This window comes from Bacillus rossius, chromosome 1 (assembly GCF_032445375.1).
Source record: "Bacillus rossius redtenbacheri isolate Brsri chromosome 1, Brsri_v3, whole genome shotgun sequence".
NCBI classification, from domain to species: domain Eukaryota; kingdom Metazoa; phylum Arthropoda; class Insecta; order Phasmatodea; family Bacillidae; genus Bacillus; species Bacillus rossius.
In genome coordinates, this window is record NC_086330.1 from 315,103,851 (window position 1) to 315,118,775 (window position 14,925).

Below are 14,925 nucleotides of genomic sequence, written 5' to 3' on the forward strand. Positions count from 1 at the left end.
GGCGGACCGCACAGACTCCGGCCCCAGCGGTTACACTGTATATTTTTTTTTTGTAAATGGAACAGAAATATTCATGTAAAATTACATATTTTTGTAAATTTTGTACATTTACATGAAAATAACAGTATAACTACAAAATATAGTTTGCAGTAATACTGGCTTCGGATTTTTACCCGGTCACTTATGCTTTGTGTTGTCCCAGTACCTCCAATAGTTCAAGTTATTTGTAAACCGTTTCCCGAATAGCTTTCCAGTATTTACTGCGTGCATTAATAAGCATAATAAAACAAAACTATGTCCAATCATTGTATATTCAGTTATCTTTTCTATGGTCTGAAGAAAATATCCTTGAATGAAACATCATTAAAATATAAAATTATGTACCAATTTTCGTACAAAATACTCAGTATTTTTTTTTTTTTCTGTGTAGGAGCATGCTGCAGTACACTCGCTCTGACTTAAACTTATTAAACGCTTGTGAGACGAGTTTCTGAAACAGGTGTCTGAAACAGGTATGGAATCTTTTTACACTGAATGGATAACCAGTCTGTCGTGGTGTGTTGTTTTGTCTCCCCGTGCAAACTTTTTCCAAACTCTGGATGTACCACTCCTCCTGTGTGACGAGCTTCGTGATTTACGTTCCACTTACTCCTGAAACGAGTCACTGTTTGGAATTCTTTCAGAGAACGAAATAATTAAGGACTTAATTAATTAGCGGTTAACGTCTGGTCTAAATCAAGATCGTCACAGACGCAGAACGACCGCTGATTTTTGGATTCATGCATAAAAAGTTATTGTTATTTAAATTTAAATATAGTATTAAATTTAATGTTCGATGTTTTGTACAAAAATACCTTACAGAGTTGCTAAATTAATTTATATATTATTTTTTTTCACTACACTGTAGTTTTTTTTTAAAAATAGATACATAATTTGAAAAGTGTATAATAATCATCCAAGTGAATTTACAAAGACCATGGATCTGCAAAAATATATACACTTATTGACAAAATTTCTTTATGGTTATTGAGCACGCCGTTATGCAAATGCTGTTCATTTCAGTTCAATGCTTGTAAGTGTGCACTATGTTTGAGAGATTAAGACTTCGAGACGTGCAATTTGTTGACAAGGCAGCTTTCAAAAACTTCAGCGCCAGCCACAGGTTGATCCATATACGGGACATTATAAACCATAGTTTAAAACAGTTTCATGTTTTGCAGACACCTACCAACCCATCTGATAATATTATCTCATGAATTTACTGTTTATGTTGTGGGTACTAAAAAGCTATTTCTGCAACCATACTTTTTGTAACATTCAGTGCAACACTAAATAAAAAATTGTCGTCTAATTGCATAGTCTGAACTTTTGAGACGTAATATTTACAAATTATTTACATTTATAAATATTCGCCAATATATGCAGCTATCGTAAAGATGGGCTGGCATTCGGAACATAATATGCAAGGAGGTAAATAAATTAAAAAAAAAATCCTACATATAAGCGTACTTAAAGTTTCTCGAAACTATAGCTTGCGAACTCTCCGCTAAACATCTTCACGGTACCTTTGTTTTATCAACACCAATTCTCTCTTGAAATGGAAACGATAAAGAAAAATAAGCCTACCGTGTCTGGTGTGTGTTTTTGTTAATTAATAAGAGTTGCGCAATATGCAAGCACACGAGATTGAAATAAAACAATTTTCGCAATTAGCTCGATGTTTGCTCTCACAGCACAGTTAACCTTTCGATATCGTATCTTATTAAGGGCACATACGGTGTGCACAACTTGAGGAAAAAAGCCTGCGATTTGAAAACTTCTCTAGATATCCGAGTGGTGTCTGTTTACGAAAAGCATTTTAAAATACGCTGTGGGCGGCTGAGTAGTTATGTCTACGGATTTCGTTTTCGAACTGTATTTTCAAAAGAGTAAAAAATGTTAAAACGCGTGTTTTCAGGACAACCTTTAAGGCAATGAAACTCCCGGTACAGATCTTGGAAACCACACAAGGGACTACCATTACACATTTATCTTCATTTCTTCGTCATGCAAAGTTATAATAACCATCCAAATCCTATAGTTTCCCTATGAATGACGAGAAGTATCCGCGCCAATCCACAGCCTTGCGCTTAAGGGCGAAACAGCGCTAGAAGCATCAGCGAGCATTGCAATTATCATCTCATCTCACTAACATAGATTCACCCCTGACTAGGCGGGCCCCTTAGTGAATTAGAGCAGAGACAACAACGGCCAAGCCAACTCAGTAAGTGTGAATAACAATCTTCATAAAAAAGGTTTTTAAAAAACTTTGGTAGTAATATTATAAAAGCACCCCCCCCCTGCCTAAACAAAAGTGTAGATCTGTTATCTGTAATCACCCACGGTCGTGTCCCATTTCAACTTCAAGGAGGCCGTCGGCGTGATTCTGTTAGGAAGGATATAGATGATAAGTTCGACGCTCGCTGGAGTAACTAGTGCGGTGTCGCCTCTGAGCGCAAGGCGTTGGCTCTTCTCGTCGGACATGGGGAAACTATTGAACTCTAAATGTACCGGTTCAGATGTTTTACTACCTTTAAAATTATCCCAAAATATCTCTTTTACACACAGTTCATTATATCCGCTTCATTAACGCCTCGTTGACATCGCTGTCGTTAGACACAACAACTCAACAACTCGGTTCAAGGAAAGTGGGGGAGGATCGGCCATGGTCTACAACAAGGAGCCATCCAGGCATCTGCCTGGCGTGGTCACAGGACGACAGGAGCGCCACTCGAGTCCAGGCGAGTCCAGGCGAGTCCAGGCGAGTCCAGTGCCATACCGCTGCGCTGGGTCACATGTCTCCGCGCGGACAGCTCGTCAGAAGTTAGCAGCGAAGCACTGTCCACACCTATGCTTTGAAAAAAAAAAGGGGGGGGGGGGGGTGGACACGTTCACAGCCAGAGGCGGCCTATCAGAGCCCCGTGACAGTGCTTTTCATATTTATTTATTTTTGTTTGTCTAGTGTTTGATTTTTAAATATGGTCATTAATGGGAGAAGAAAAAATATTATTTTTTTTTAAATTATCTTGTAACTTAATGTGCTGGTCAATACCGATTTCAATTCATGATTTCTAATAGAAAAACATTCAAATTTTTTATTGTCACTTACAATGATATTATTATACCAATAATTTGATCTTAAGCATTTATAAAACTGACCCGGGGATAATTTTTCTGGAAGTAATATCAAAATATCCTAAGATTAATTTACTGAGTCCTCGTCGAAATTTAAGTTCGAGGTTGGGTTGAAATTGTATGAAAAGTCTTATTATTATTATTATTTTAATTTACGTGGGTATGAGCCTCCAAGAAAGTAGGCCTACGTAGCACTGGGCAACGGCAAAGTCCAGGGCTGTAGCTGGTCACAACTGTCGTCTCCCGCCGAGGGGATGGGGCTCGACTCCCCAGCGAGGGTCACGTGACGGGAGTCGTGTGTTCTCGCGGTGCTCCTGTTTCCCCGCACCCCTGCATTCCTTCCTTGTTGGTCCAGCCCCTCGCGTCCCTCCTCGCTCTGGATCTACGAGACGTTGCAACAACCCCCCTACCCCTTTTTAATCGTTCTCAATCTGAAATCATTTCACAAAACTGCACGTGGGAATTTCAGACAGTACAGGATGTCCATGAAAGAATTTCCCAGTTTCAGTAGTATATTGTAACATTTTAATTTAAACTGTTTACAACAAATCATATATCAAATTGAAAATAAAATGGCCTAATTTTTCTTACTAATGTTCAATAGGTGCACCTTTAGTTATACGGCACACATCCAACCTGAAGTTCAATTCTTCCGACACTGGTTAATAAGTCCGGAGTGGTGGAAGCGATAGCCTCTTTAATTCTGTGTCTCAACTCTGCCAAGAATCATTAGGTAGAGGTGGAACGTAGACACCATCTTTTATAAAGCCCCTGTTGCCAATTAAAGTTTATAAGTTCACCCTCTACTTATTACACTCAGGAATCGCCAATTAGCGTAGTTGGAGCTGCAAGCGAGAAATCAACAAAGCAGTATTCCCGCATGCGCTTATCTAAAACTGTTTGATTTACTCTTTCATTTTGACCTTTGAACCAACACTCTGCAACGCTTACAGTTGATACTATTAAAATTTTTAACTGGGACTTTCTTTTAAAGACATACTGTATATTAATTACTTGTATTTATGTGGCTAGATTTAACGGAATGGCAGTAAATTCATTCGCCCTTTCACTGATCTCCAATTTGATGATTTGTCATTTTATGGAATCTAAATGTTTTTAGTAACTAAAAAATTTGTTTTTTGCATGATTAAATTACTTAAGTAGTCGTGTTTATTTTTACATCCGAATTATCCGGACTTTTAAAATGTCTTTAATGTGTCCTTTTTCAGGTATTTCCATTTCCTGTGTTGTTGATCAGACGCCGCAACGGTGAAAGTCAGCCTTTTGTTAACTGTAGTGTCAAACTATACCGGAATTGAAGTATTTAACCTTGATATACTTACGCCATAAGCCAACTGTTACATAACGATGGTTCACACGATTTCCTGGTCGTTATCTAGCTCGTTCTTTCCTTTATGACCTTCGCGCAGCTAGAAAACAACGTTCACCGAACGTCGCTTGTTCCGCCAGCGCTGTGAGCTGTGGAACACTCTTGCACTTCAAGACTAAGCCTTAGTGTAGTTATCCACACGTTACTGCACGTAGATTCTGGGGCTCATTTTAATTCTTGCAACTTTAACTAGAGTCTATTTTTAAAATGTAGACTGTCAACATCATTAACGACATTGGTCCTAATAGTTATTTCTCAGACATTACGAGTAATAAAACACACTCTAAATAAATACACTCTATCCATATTTTTGCAACCAGTCTTTTCTTAATGGGTTTGATTGGCAAAAGGAGCCCGCTTAAAATTAACTAAGTATGTTTTAACAATCTGTGAATTTCCAGAGAGTCTCTGTAACAACGGTAATATATATATATATATATATATATATATATATATATATATATATATATTCGTGATTTCATCCATCAAACCTCTAGTAACATTCAAATGTATGTTTAAAATACAATGCTATTTCTTTGTAAAAGTAGACATGTTTATGTGAAATATTTCTAGGTAACTAGTTTTTAGCAGAAACTATGTTTTTAAAAGTATTATTTTGTTACTGTTTATGTATTGTGAAAAGGAGGGGAGAGAAATCTTTGGGCTGAACCATGGAAGTGCTAGTCTTCGAAGCGGGTGTCTGTTCTAGAAGTTGAAGTCACTCTAGTTCGCAATGGTTAGCAAACAAGCCGTAGTTGTATAGAAGCTAATGCTGGAGTTTGTTTAAGAGCTCGAAACATCACCTTAAATAAATTCATAAGTAAACAATTTTAATTGTTTATTACTGAAATTTTCTACCAAATAATCTCTTATTCAATGGTTTTTGTGAAATTAAAAGCAAAATTTATATCAGTTCTGCCATGTACTTAAAGGACAGTTTTATATTAACCGTTCCTATGTATCCTTCGTATTCAAAATTATTTATTTTTAGTATAACATTCATTAAATCATTTTTAAAAAAAGTATTTCCAAAAACCGTAGAAACCGAAGTTATTCAGGGTTTAGGTAAAACCTTATTTCAATTGATTTAATAAATTCTATACTAAAAAAAAGTTTCAGGACTAAGGCTTCATTCAAAGCGTTCGTTAACGTGTAAAGATGTGTTTATTTATCAAGTGACTGTTGTGAAATGTGAACCATTGGTCCCACGTTTGAGAACAGTCGAATTTGAGACAAGTTTTTTTTTTTTTTGGGACAGACTATATACTCTTATCGCGGGTGCGTAATACCTTTGTGTGTATGCGTGTGTGTGTATTTTCCTCCGTGCATCCAGCTTCTTTGTCGTCGGGTCTCCGGCTCACAAAGCCCAGCAGCTCGGGAATGCAAATATTGGCTGCTCGTCTGCCCTCCCTCCCTCCCACCCACTCATCCCCTCCCCAACCCCTCCCCCCACCATTCCCCCTTCCCCTACAACCAAACACGCGGCGCGCGAGTACACTGAAAAAAAAAGTCTATGCTTTTACAAAAAGATTCCTTCCGAAACCAGTTGCCAAGAAATAGTCTGTAAAACAAATAGCTACAGTTATTTTTGCATATATGAAATAACGTTTTTTTCGAAACAATACTGATTATTCCTTACACAAATTGGCTCGTAATTTTATTTTTTTATTGATTTTTTTTTTTTCATTCAAGCGTATTTTTTTTTCAAACCATGGAAAAGATAATCGAATATTCAGTAATTAGACTTTATTTTGTTTTATTCTGCTTTTTACGTGCGCAGTTAATACTGCAGAGCTATTCAGGTAACGGTTTACAAATAACTTTAACTATTTTAGTTACTGAGACAACATAAAAGCATAAACGCCTGAAAACGGACACGAACCCAGTATTACTGTGAACACTATTTTGTAGTGATACATTTGTTTTCGTGCAAATGTACAAATTTACACATATCTGTAATTTTACATAAATATTTCTGTTCCATTTACAATAAATGACAGTTCAGGAGGACGCCTCGAGGCATGCTGGGGCCACAACAGCGCGGCAGACGCGATGTGACAGCAAAATATCGCGATCTTGTGGACACGCGGTTTTTACCCGAGTGAAAAACAAAAATAAACCATTTTATTTAGATTTACCTAAGATTGTTCTAACCCTTGATATGTATCCACCAAGCATACGATAGCCGTCAATCTTTACGAGTTTTCTAATGACATGTTTGAAATGAATTTATTTAAAAAAAAAAACGTTGAAAGTATATTAATAATAATAATAATACTACAAAAGCACTAGTCTGACCATCATTCAAAAACAAACAAAACAATTAACACGCCTTTCAGCAACGTTGCGCCTCGCGACGCGTTGGAAATTTAAAAAAAAATCTCTTCGGGAAAACTGTTGTTTTCGCGAATTGTTTTCTTGCTGACATCATAGATGCGTCACACGTGATTGATAGATATGTTGTTTTTCCGGAAAGTGTTTTATGGGAATACGTACCAGTAATTTCCTGCAAAATTTTCTGCGAAACTGATAAATTTTCCGATTTATTTAAACCTTCACAGAAACAAATATTAATTTTATTAACCTTTTTATACAAACAGAACCAAATAAAATATTCTACACCTTTCTTTACCACTTAATAGCTTGCTTATAATTGAGAGTTGTGTAGCACCCATGCTACCCTCTGCAAACTGATAAAAGCAAAACTAATTTTTTTTATTTAAACCATACCTAGCAATCTACAGAAAATAAACTATTGTATAACGTATTTCTACCTATATTCAGTTTTATAAATATATGTTTGTAATACAAAAAAAAATAAAGAGGAAAATATATGGTTATATTTTTCAATAAAAAATTTCCCCACTCAATCTCTAGTGATTGGTAATAAATATATAGTATAGATACTGGAGGTGCTACGCTAAGTTCCTTTAGCAAATCGCGTTTTTTAAACATTTTGCACCTTGAGGATTTTGAGGTTACAAGTTTACGATAATATTTAATAACTACGTATTGGTGCTAATTATAAAACCATAGAAAACTGAGTTATTCAGGGTTTAGGGAAAATCTAATTTTGATAGATTTAATTAATGCTGTACTAAAAATAAAAGTATTATTTTGTTGCCGTGATCGACTTAGCCCAAGCGAAATTATATATGATGGGAGTGAGAGAATGAAACTAAAACATTTACGTGGGAATTTTAATTTAAATATTCTTTTGGATTTTTGAGCAATCTTTTAATGTTTAATGTGTTACATTTCCATCGGGTAACCGTTAAGTAATTGTTCGCGTTGAGCCATCTGTAAAAGAGTTTGTCTGCCATATTTTTTTTTTAGTGTATCGGTGTTTTAAGGTAAAATAATTGGTTTATTTTGCGGTCGTTTCTAGTCGGGTTAAAGTATCTACAGTCGCGTGGTAAAGCCCGTCACGCCACTGAGTCACAGTGAAGGAACGGCGGGATTGTTGAGTCACTGCTGCGCCACCCGGTAGCGACAGCTGCGCCCCGCCTCGCTGGCCCTCCTCTGGGCAGTGACTCAGCGAAGGTGCGTGCCTCTGGCAGTCTCTGCTGGCTCGTGCTGTGTCTCAGCCGCCACTCCGCGCGCGGCACACGCCCCAGCGGTGACTGCGCGCACTGCCGCTTCACGCGGGAGTAACTATGATCTCTGTTGCATTGCGCTCGGGGGTGGCCTTGTTTCCGTGTACCACCTCGAGAGAGAATGCAGGCAGTCGTTTTGAGGTAGGTGCAGGGGCGTAGCCAGGGGGGGGGGGTTTAGGGGTTCAACCCCCCCTCCCCTTAGCACCAAAGCTTTAATTAATTTCTTATTCATCACTCAAACAAATTTCATATTAAAATAAAAAATTTACCATTACAATATTTAAATTTAAGTACCGAAAACTGCTAAAATAGCACTATTTTACACCTTAAAATCCAAATTTTCCCGGGGGAGGACCCCCGGACCCGCTTTAATACGGGGGGGGGGGGGGGAAATGCTTCTTAACACCCCCCATACACAAATCCTGGCTACACCACTGGGTAGGTGTCGGGGTACTTTTGTGCCTCCAGTGTCCGAGACTAGCCTCCAACATAGTTACAGAAAGGTCCTTCGATGCGTCTCAAACAGCCTCTCATGGACAAGGCGACCTCTACTTCCTTGTGGTACCGCTAGGGTTTTCTAACAGGGGCTACGCCGGTCCCAGCGGTCTGGAAGGGGCGTGCGCCCAACCAGATCCAGAAAATGGTCGGGTGTCATGTTTGGACCTGTAGCTACGCTCTCCCCCGTCGCTGTACTCGGCCCAGCTTACTTCCTCGCGCTCTGCTTGCCACCCCCGTGGCTATCTGAGATCCATGGTAAGGAAGAGGCGTTCCGGCGGGATACGCGCGCCATGTGATTAGTCACCTGGCTTTCCGAAGAGGAGGAATATCTGGTTACCAAAGGAGACCCCGTCTTTCCTATGGGTCAAAATAAGTCACTCAACACAGGAAATTCAATAAAAATAATAATTTATATTGGTTTATACCGGTAACTATTTCTAGTATTTTTTTTCAATTCTGAAACTGGATTTACATCATTATTTTGGCTATACGCCATTGCTAGTTTGACTGTATGTCACAAAGAAGACCCGAAGAATGGACAAAGAAAATTGAATACACAAACGCACAGAAAACAAGACAAATTCGAATAATGTTAAATGTATTGACAACACGGAAAATCTCGCGAAAGGAATTAGTACGAGAAATAGCGATGATACAGTTGCAACAAAAATAGTAAATACAGACCATACCTTGAACATCACAGCGACCGACAGGGGGAACCCCCCCCCCCCCCATCTATGATACTAAAGAGATAATCTGGACAACACACCGAACAATACAGCGACGCTGATACGAAACCAGCGAAGAAATCATTAAGCAGACGAACACTGCAAGCTTCTTAAGACAAAACCGTTTCCGTCATCAGGGAAAAACAGACTGTGTTGTCCAAGGTTGTTGTTCGTCTGTATTTACTGTTCTTGTTGCAACTGTCTCATCGTTGTCAGCCCACTGTGTTCACCTGTGCTGTGATATCGTTCTGACTAATTCCATCCAAGAAATTCTGTGTGCTTTCTATGCATTTGTCATTTGACATCGGCTGATTTTGGCTTGTTTTCAGTGTTTTTGTACATACATCTTTCTTTGTCCGTTCTTTGAGAGTTCTCTATGCCATCCACTGCAAACTAGCATGGGTGTATGGCTAAAATAATGATTATTATTCCATTTTTTCTTTTGGTGGTAATCATTCGAAGAACATCTGTAATTGAAGTTTTATCGTGCTCTTGTAGTGTAGTGTAGTGTAGTATAGTATAGTTATTCAATATTTGTTGACTCGTTAGAACACCACGTGAGCACACTGTTTGGAATAAATTTCGTAAACTTAAACCCAAGTACTCGTCCGTTTGGGATATGCTAAATCCAAGATTATAACTGAATCCAAGATAATATCTTTAAGTGGAAAAAATAGGCTGCTATAAGTTTGAACATCCATGAAGAAATATTTTTTTTATGTGTTCTCTAAGCCTGAAAATAAAGTGAGTCATTGGAAAGAAACTAAGAATGTTTATAAAACTCCTAAAATATTTATTAAAAAGACCGGGACATTAGATTTTCTTCGTAAACCTATGGGCATCACGAAGTTTTCATTGGATTTCATTGGCTTCAGAATACATAATATTTGCAGAACAATTAGTGAAATGCAGCAGGAGTAATTATGAAAACTGTGCAGTTATCATAAGAAGAACAATTTTTATACATCCGTGGTACTACACTTTTTTTTTTACCCGAAGGGCTCACCCAAAATCTTGAAGTTTCTTGGAATTCAAGCATGGAAAGATTTTGTTTTATATTATACACAAACACACATTGCTGTTATACATTTTAATTCAGATATAGATTTTTAAACAATGAACTTCAATTTAAGTGGCAATAATTAAATTAAAATTGAAATCAACGCACCTTCTCATGTGTAGTATTAAGAATAAATAAAATGTATATAAATACTTAATATTTTAGAAAGCCTTTGAAGAATTTTTATGAATGAGCCACTGTTGTCTTTTTGACTTTGTGACTAATGTAAATTTTCAAATAAAAGAGGCAAAAGTTTGTTTAACGTGCTAATGTGCAACCTTGCTGCGTTTAACGTGAAGTGTTCTAAACCCGGCTCTAGAAACACTTTACCTTGAGAACTCAGGTACGCAGGGCCCTACGAGCTCTAAAGCCGGAATCACTATATACACTTTGCTAATAATTTTTTTGTGGGTGCCAAAAAATTTGCGTCAGTATAAACCATAATATTTTTGTTTTTGCTGACAGAAAAAAATGCTTATGTTAATTAAGTTAAGTTTACATAGAAACACAATTCTTCGCGAATTCATTGGATAACAAGGTAGACTTACAACAATTATAGATCCGCTTCACGTTTATTGGACCACAACTCTCTTGTCAGGTCCTTGACGTCTCTCGAGCCAGTGATAAACAAGAAGGAGAAGTGGTTATCCAATCACGTGTTACCTGCCAAAGGAGTTGACCTCGTAATCGACCAATGAACGTTCTAAAAAATACTTCATTGTGTATTATCAAGTTGAGTCTAGCCTTTAGTATAATGAATCCGTAAAAAAAATGCATAGCTTTACTAATTGGTTACAATTTTTTTTGAAACTCTAAACATTTTTTTAGACACAAAAATATTTTACTGTCCATTACAAAATATTACTTAGGGCCTCTACTAGCATTAAATTTTGTGACTGTCATATATTTGTATTCAGGGTTATAAATAAAGACTGAATAACGTCACGAGTTCAGTGACTTAACGGAAAGACTTCACAGTTCCCAGAAACTCGGGAGAATGTCACACGTCCATTAGCTGCTGTGAGTCGTCTAAACAAAGTAAACTGTGATTTGATACTTCATTGGTTGGCGACTTCTCATTGGCTCACATTCCTCCAGAAAATTTTCCAACCGATCAAAGAAATGCATAGTCCAAAAAAATATAATAAGTTTTTGATTTTCTGTCCATCGTTAAATGAACCCAGGAATTTTTAATGTCTCTAAAATAACGCCGTGACGCAGAACTTTCCTTTATATGATCCACAGATATGTTTTCGAGAGTGTACTGTACATACGATGTTTAACGTACCTATAGTGTTACGCAAAATACTCTGCTGAGGTATTTCCTCAGAATTATTTTGCCAAACGTTATATGGTTTATTCTAATGCGTGCCCGCAATTTCCCTGAGTGGACTTCACGATATGTCTCCGTTTCCATTGAAAAAATTAAATGTATGTTGTACATTTACATTCTTGGAAAAATAGTAGCCTCAAACATTTTTTTTTAACATTTTCATTTAGGCTGCTTTAAATTTTCTAAAATTTGGCCGTGAGCCATGGAAAATGGAAACTGTAACCACATGTGACATATTTTGGGATACTACAATATTTGCTCGTTCACGTAAAACGTTTCTGTTTTAAATTCCACAAGAACTAAATGTACAAATTACGCCGCTATATATGTGGATTTAAATTACAATATACGGGATAGCAGTTCAAAATGATTTATTCGTAACATTACAAAAAATAATTTCCATCACAGTACATGGCATATTTCTTCCCCAATACTTGTTTTATTTGTCGTTGTGCCTTAGCAACTTTAAAGGTTCCGTTGACGAGACGAAAACCACAAATTAACTTATCGATTCCACTGTAAATTTTACTGTCAGAGAGAAACACTTGTTGTTCCATAACATATTTTATCGAACGCGTATTATATATTAGGGTTAGTATAAAATTAGTATACACTGTTAAATATCGCGATACATATACGAACTATTTAACGAAGCATGCACCTCAGATAAAGTAAGGGTTATCAGTAGTCCTAGACAACTGGATCTTCGTACAAGTAGGTTGTAGTCCGACTCCCGGGCTCAAAGCACTGTTGTGAGAGCAAGAAGGTGAACATGCACTAGGAATGAAGAATAGTGTTTTTAGTGTAGACGTTACAATGTTTTAAAGGTTTTGTTATGACTTCGATATAATTCTTGTTACGTCATGTTAGAAGTTAAAAAATATATAAACCACGCGTAATTTGTGAAGATATTTAAAAAACGTACGAAGATCCCTGTATAATTTGTAACCATTGTTCTTCGTAAATTTAATTTGAAAATATATTAAATAGTGAAACAGGAAAAGGTGCAAGAATTTTCCTGTTACACGATGAGACAAAATTGTCTTTACCAAATATGCTGCCGTCTGAAACTTCGCTAAGGAACACGCTCTGCACTTCCTGACTGGAATGCGGTCCCAACCCGCTGCTGCTAATCGATATTCATGAGGTCTTTTCTTTGCATCTCGTCCGCTCGCGGGAGCGACCCACTACCTCCTCCCTTCTCCCCGGATTCCACAAATACGGAACAGAGACCACGGCTTACACGCATACCATCTTCGGAAAATATATCCAGGTGACCATATGATTACTTAATCTTCTGGCACACCAGGTGCTCCTGGCTTGTGAATCTGATAAACCAAGATTATTTAACGAATGATTTCACTCTACGCTGTTCTCAACATGATTGTATGTAACCAAGCCTATTAAGAGTTCTCATTGGTTGATACCGAAGTCACGTTGTTTGGTGGGTTACACATGATTGAGTAACCACTTCTTGTCCTTGTTTATAACTGGCGCAGGATCAAGACCGTGTCAAGAGCACTGTTATCCAATCATTACGTACAAGATTATACGGTGAATTGCGATAAAACCGACATAACATCGAAAAGGATATATCAGTACCCCGTACAGCGCCTCACCATATAAAAAAATGCAAGTCAAATAATGAAACTAAGCAGCATTAAACCGAAACTTAAATTAAATAATAAAGAAGGTAATCTTTTAATGGTTTTAATTCAAGGAATGTAATTATATCCGCACGAATTTTGTACCAAAGTGCATAAATCATAAAACATTATTTAAATTTTTTGATCGTTGATATCCTATTTTAGGTCATTACTTTTAAACTAAAAATGTTCGCGGAGATATTTATATTGCCCTGAATGTAACGTTCTAGACTGTGTATTACAAACTACATTTTGGAAAAATTCATCATTTCTGAATTACACTATTTTGGTGCAATAAGTGACACAAAAAATATTTTAAAAAATCAATAACAATGATATCTCTGTTTAAAAAAAGATTTTGGGCTCGAAATAAAACCATAAAATATTGTGTACCAATCATCAACGTGAAGTATGTAATAGGTATCAGAGGCGGCCCAACACTTCTGCGGTACCCTCATATTTTGGAGAGGGGCCTTTTTGGGCTCCCCCCCCTTCTGGGGTGTGGAATAACCCACCCACCCCCCTCCCCAGAGAAGGGGACCTCCTCAGAAAAATTGAAAAAAATTAATTATTTAAAAACAACGTGTTTAAACCATCCTGGACTTAACCTGGAACTTCGAAAAGACGATTTCGCTTAAGAAATTTTGTTAGGCTATTCTTTCCTGATAAATTGTTAATAGGGAAGTTATAAAAATAGTAATTAATGGTCAAATTCGGTGAAATCGTTGCATCATATGAGGCAATAACATTATTGTAAGAGTTTTCTAATACTAGATCACGGAAACAATTGAAATCACAATGCATCGACCAACACTTTGAATTACATAGTATTAACCATTTAATACTTCATTTTCATAATAACGTCAATCATTTTTCACATAAAGCTATACAAATAAGGAAAACAAAAAAGAGAAAGGGAGTCGTGAGGTCCTGCTAGTCGCGGGGCCCTGGGCATTGCCCGACTTGCCCGGGCCTGGAGCAGTCCATATGTGTGATATAAGTGTAGGTGTACAGGGTGTGTGTGTGGGGGGGGGGGGGGCGGCTTTTTGTGTTCGCGCTAACCAATTAATCCGGGGAATAATCGTGGCTCCCCGGACGTTTAAAGTCGAAATGGAGCGAAGTGACGAATTGGTAAGACGACGGACTCGCAATCCTGAGGACCGCAAGTGAGCAGCTTCACCGTGGCGCCAACTATCTCCGCAAGAGTTCTCGACTCATGACAACCATTGTGACCTCAGACTATTAATTAAATTACAACACTTAAAAATGTCTCTCCGCAAAGCAATCGCTCTTTCATTCAGTCCACATATTACTCTTCCAGCTGTATCTAGGCTCGACGGTGGCTCTTCCTAACTGCCCGTCTTCTACCTCACACTTCTGTGCTGTCTGCCCAGCACTGTTCACTCGGTCGTCGCACACAGCGCAGTCCCGATGCACCAGTCTCTGCACACGAAGTCCGTCTCTCGTCCGCTTTCGCTCACCAAGGGGTCACTCGCCCTC

General features: G+C 37.8%; 1 protein-coding gene across 1 annotated transcript in view; it reads left to right on the forward strand.

Moving 5' to 3' along the window:
- LOC134527929 (uncharacterized) overlaps window positions 1-14,925 on the forward strand; it is a 227,044-nt gene that overhangs the window by 74,821 nt on the left and 137,298 nt on the right. The gene's annotated exons all lie outside the window — the stretch shown is intronic.